At 51.3% G+C, this 5,647-nt stretch overlaps 1 protein-coding gene across 1 annotated transcript in view; it reads left to right on the plus strand.

The window, feature by feature from the left end:
• Positions 1-3,564: 3,564 nt before the first annotated feature.
• GATA3 (GATA binding protein 3) overlaps positions 3,565-5,647 on the plus strand; it is a 19,996-nt gene continuing 17,913 nt past the window's right edge. Inside the window, exon 1 of the mRNA XM_032963422.2 lies at positions 3,565-3,759. The gene's annotated coding sequence lies outside the window, so the exon portion shown is untranslated. The remainder of the gene's footprint in view (positions 3,760-5,647) is intronic.

The following is a 5,647-nucleotide window of genomic DNA, read 5'->3' on the forward strand; positions in this document are numbered from 1 at the left end:
TGCATGAATAATGCTGATGATTCTAATAATTCAACACATTAATGATGATGCTGATGATTAATAATGACGATGATTACAATAATAATATAATACATGAATAGTGCTGATGTATGTGTTGAACTTATTTCGCATCGTACGTAGCCAACCGTGCTAACCGGAGGTGCGGGGGAAGGACAACAAACTAAATACACAAAGCAGTTCGAAAGAGATGAGCTTGTTAATCGAGATGATTTAAAAGTGCATAGCTCCAGTGGCTTCCTAATATCGGAAGGAAGAGAGCGTTCCAGACGGCCGCAGAAACACACCTGAAAGCGCGCGATGCAGTGACCGTCTGATTAATAATAACGATAATGATCACGAAAATAATAATACAACACATGAATGATGCCGATGATTAATAATGAGGATCATGATTGCAATAATACAATACATGAATAATCCTGATTATTACAATAATACAATAATGAATACTATTTGATTATTTTATTTTATACCTACGTGACTTTACCGAAAGAACCAAACAGTATTCCTGCAGTCACGAAAGCTTCAAATCAAGATTACATGAATAATGTTGATGATTACATTAATCACATCAACACATGCATAATGATGATTACTAATGACGATGATTTAAATAATAATTGCACGTGAATAATGCTGATCATTGATGATTATGATGGGTACAAGAATTGTACAACACGTTAATAATTCTGATGTTTATTAATAACGGCGATGATGTGCTACTCCGATGTGTTTTTGAGTTGTACATCGGCATTATTCGGCACGATGTCTGACGTTTCGGCGCTGAGTGTTATGTGTGTTTAAGAAAGCAATTGAGGCCTCGTCGACCATCTCTTGTTTACAGCCCTGCAGAGACAGCGGTGGAAATTCCACATTTATATGGCGGGGGGGGGGGGGGGGAGCGACTATTTTCCGGACGACAGCCGCTGTTGACTACACCACAGAATTTGTACCTATTTTATCGACCACGGAGGGAGAGATGATGGTCCGGGTCAACTCCATAACCAGGATGTGAACTCGCAACCTTCCGATTGTGAGCGGCTCGGCTCTGCCAATGAGCCACCTGGCCGGTTTGTGTCCGTGTGTACCCACGTGTGTCTGTGTGTACTCACGCGTGTGTCTGTGTGTACTCACGTGTGTCTGTGTGTACTCACGTGTGTGTGTCTGTGTGTACTCACGCGTGTGTGTCTGTGTGTACCCACGTGTGTCTGTGTGTACCCACGTGTGTCTGTGTGTACTCACGTGCGTGTGTCTGTGTGTAATCACGTGCGTGTGTCTGTGTGTACTCACGTGCGTGTGTCTGTGTGTACTCACGTGCGTGTGTCTGTGTGTACCCACGTGTGTCTGTGTGTACTCACGTGCGTGTGTCTGTGTGTACTCACGTGCGTGTGTCTGTGTGTACTCACGTGCGTGTGTCTGTGTATACTCACGTGCGTGTGTCTGTGTGTACTCACGTGCGTGTGTCTGTGTGTACTCACGTGCGTGTGTCTGTGTGTACTCACGTGCGTGTGTCTGTGTGTACTCACGTGCGTGTGTCTGTCTGTACTCACGCGCGTGTGTCTGTGTGTACCCACGTGTGTCTGTGTGTACTCACGTGCGTGTGTCTGTGTGTACTCACGTGCGTGTGTCTGTGTGTACCCACGTGTGTTTGTGTGTACTCACGTGCGTGTGTCTGTGTGTACTCACGTGTGTCTGTGTGTACTCACGCGTGTGTGTCTGTGTGTACTCACGTGCGTGTGTCTGTGTGTACTCACGTGCGTGTGTCTGTGTGTACTCACGCGTGTGTGTCTGTGTGTACTCACGCGCGTGTGTCTGTGTGTACTCACGCGCGTGTGTCTGTGTGTACCCACGTGTGTCTGTGTGTACTCACGCGTGTGTCTGTGTGTACTCACGTGTGTGTGTCTGTGTGTACTCACGTGCGTGTGTCTGTGTGTACTCACGTGCGTGTGTCTGTGTGTACTCACGTGCGTGTGTCTGTGTGTACTCACGTGCGTGTGTCTGTCTGTACTCACGCGCGTGTGTCTGTGTGTACCCACGTGTGTCTGTGTGTACTCACGTGCGTGTGTCTGTGTGTACTCACGTGCGTGTGTCTGTGTGTACCCACGTGTGTTTGTGTGTACTCACGTGCGTGTGTCTGTGTGTACTCACGTGTGTCTGTGTGTACTCACGCGTGTGTGTCTGTGTGTACTCACGTGCGTGTGTCTGTGTGTACTCACGTGCGTGTGTCTGTGTGTACTCACGCGTGTGTGTTTGTGTGTACTCACGCGCGTGTGTCTGTGTGTACTCACGCGCGTGTGTCTGTGTGTACCCACGTGTGTCTGTGTGTACTCACGCGTGTGTTTGTGTGTACTCACGCGTGTGTCTGTGTGTACTCACGTGTGTGTGTCTGTGTGTACTCAGTGCGTGTGTCTGTGTGTACTCACGTGCGTGTGTCTGTGTGTACTCACGTGCGTGTGTCTGTGTGTACTCACGTGCGTGTGTCTGTCTGTACTCACGCGCGTGTGTCTGTGTGTACCCACGTGTGTCTGTGTGTACTCACGTGCGTGTGTCTGTGTGTACTCACGTGCGTGTGTCTGTGTGTACCCACGTGTGTTTGTGTGTACTCACGTGCGTGTGTCTGTGTGTACTCACGTGTGTCTGTGTGTACTCACGCGTGTGTGTCTGTGTGTACTCACGTGCGTGTGTCTGTGTGTACTCACGTGCGTGTGTCTGTGTGTACTCACGCGTGTGTGTCTGTGTGTACTCACGCGCGTGTGTCTGTGTGTACTCACGCGCGTGTGTCTGTGTGTACCCACGTGTGTCTGTGTGTACTCACGTGTGTCTGTGTGTACTCACGTGTGTGTGTCTGTGTGTACTCACGTGTGTGTGTCTGTGTGTACTCACGTGCGTGTGTCTGTGTGTTCTCACGTGCGTGTGTCTGTGTGTACCCACGCGTGTGTCTGTGTGTACTCACGCGCGTGTGTCTGCGTGTACTCACGTGCGCGTGTGTCTGCGTGTACTCACGTGCGCGTGTGTCTGCGTGTACTCACGTGCGCGTATGTCTGCGTGTACTCACACGCGTGTGTCTGTGTGTACTCACGTGTGTGTGTCTGTGTGTACTCACGTGCGCGTGTGTCTGCGTGTACTCACGTGTGTCTGTGTGTACTCACGCGCGTGTGTCTGTGTGTACTCACGCGCGTGTGTCTGCGTGTACTCACGCGCGTGTGTCTGCGTGCTCACGCACGTGTGTCTGTGTATATGAGAGGAGCGGTGGCGTTGTGGTTAGCGCGCTGCGCTACGAACCCGCCGACTCGATTCCCGTTCATGACCAATAACATCGGTGGCGATTATTTGAATCGTTCCTGCTGCCTATCATGGGTTTATCTCAGCCTCGAATGCGTAAACATCGCCACTTGGGAGACAAAGGTGGCCGGGCGTGGTTCTGGCCACCCACACCCCCTCGTGTGCCGCTCATAGGTGCCACTCGCTAACGGCACTTGCCCCAGTAGCCTGTGCAAGGCTATACGGGGGATGTTTGTCTTTGCGTGTGTGTCCGTGTGTGGAGCTGGGAGGAGTCACCGGTGAGTGGTGGTAGTGGTGGCCGTGGTGGTGGCTAGGAGGGGCATAGGGAGTGGCGAGAGGAGGAGAGCGAGCGAGAGAGTCAGAGAGAGAGCGAGAGACGAGGAGACGGAGCGAGAGTCTGGAGTCGATCCGCGGGGATCTCGGTTCCCAGGATCCCGAGGCCAGGGTACCTAACAGGTGAGTCTCTGCTCAGCTTCTGTGTAATTCACAACAATCATAACACCATCATCACCATCATCACCATCATCCGCACCAACGCTTTGCACGTAGGGTGCGAAAGATGTTCAACATATATCTACACATCACCGTCACGACCACGATTGCCAACCACTGTCATTTTCGTCGTCATCATAGCCATCAATATTTGATTGAATTTAACTGAAATTTAACTAAAACCTCTTTTTTCTCAAAAAAATTCACGCGTTAGTCTCGATCGTCATGTTCCGGGACACGGAGAGACAGAGATTGACTCCGACACAGAGAGACGCCGAAATATACAAAGGGGGACACGGAGAGACACGGAGGGATGGGAAGACAACGAGGACACACACAGAGACACAGGGCGGGACAAAGAGACAGAGAGAGAGACAGAATACAGACCCTGTAAGACTGAGAGAGACGTGGGCTTCATGAGATCGGATACCAATGACAGTTCAACATTCATATACAATACCACATACCCTTAGAAATAAAAACGTAATTATTGTTAATAACATCAACAGCTGTTTGTCGATCCACTGCTGGATGGACACACCCCCCCCCTCCCCCCGCCCTCACGGCGTGTCGATCACGGCTGTTGTTTGACCATACTTCACCGCGCCGGTCACTGCGCGGTTCGGGCGAAGCCGACGAAGTGGACGATGAAACGCCGTCGGCGCCGCTTCGCAGGCGTCACTCGCCGCCCTCCGGTGTCCACACTTTGGGGCCATCCGTTGAGACGGTGCGCGACAAATCTGTCAAGTCTTGAGCCCTCGCCGCCTCGCTGTACGGACGCGGACTTTTAACCCCCCCCCCCCCCCCCCCGAAGCCTATAGAACGGCCGATATTTAATCCACACGGGAACGATCAAGGATGAATAATATTGACGTGTTTAAGCAAACTGATAGTCCACCGCCGGACTATCTAACTCATTTGAAGGCCAATGTAGACAAATTATTATCGAGGCTTCACTCCCCCCCCCCCGTTTTCTATGTGTACATTGTCAGTAGACCCCCCACGCAATGCGTAACGTGCTAAATGGATGGCCCCTTAAGCGGTGGGCCGAGAATTCCACCTCTTGGCGGCCCCGGGGTTCAACGGGGGCAGCGCTGCCCTGCCGAGGCGCGCGTGTCGTGCTGGCGGCCCGCTATCGCGGTCCCCGAACCCCACTTAGGTCGACTCAGCATCAAATGAGTACGATAATTGTACTATCTCCCGGGGGGGGGGGGCGTGTAAGCGAGCGTCGGCGCTGGGGGAGACAAAGGCGGCCTGAGTGTGAGGGTATCCGGACCTCACCGCTGCCATTCTGGTGCGCCGTGCGGAGATTGACGGCACTTGCCCCAACAGTCTACGCAGGCTATATGGGGCGTCTGTGTATATTGATGTGTGTGTGTTTGTGTATAAATATCTCATTCTGTCATCAGGTACGGTATAGCTTCATGGGGTAGAGCGGTGGCGCAGTGGTTAGCAGCACCGCGCTACGAACCCGGCCACCTGAGCTCGATTACCGGTCACGGCGAGTGAAATCTGAACCGGTCCTGGGGTCTCCATCCTTTTACCAACCCGCATTGACCAGCGTGGTGAAGTATGGTCAAAATAACCGATACGGCGTGGGGGGAGGCCTTTTTCAGCAGTGGATTGACAAAGGGCTGTTCATTACATCGTCGTGTAATGTCGATGTTTTATGTGACTGTCTATATATGTGTAATTATGTTGAACTTCTTTCGCACCGTACGTAGTCAACCGTGCTGATCGTCGGTGCGGCGGAACGACAACAAACGAAACACAAAAAGCAGTTCAAATTTTTTTTATTTTAAATCAAGATTATTATTTTAAAGTGCATAGCTCCAGCGACGTTCTAACATCG

This window comes from Petromyzon marinus, chromosome 30, assembly GCF_048934315.1.
Source record: "Petromyzon marinus isolate PM22_M1 ecotype Great Lakes invasive population chromosome 30, UKy_Petmar_22M1.pri1.0, whole genome shotgun sequence".
Lineage (NCBI taxonomy): Eukaryota > Metazoa > Chordata > Hyperoartia > Petromyzontiformes > Petromyzontidae > Petromyzon > Petromyzon marinus.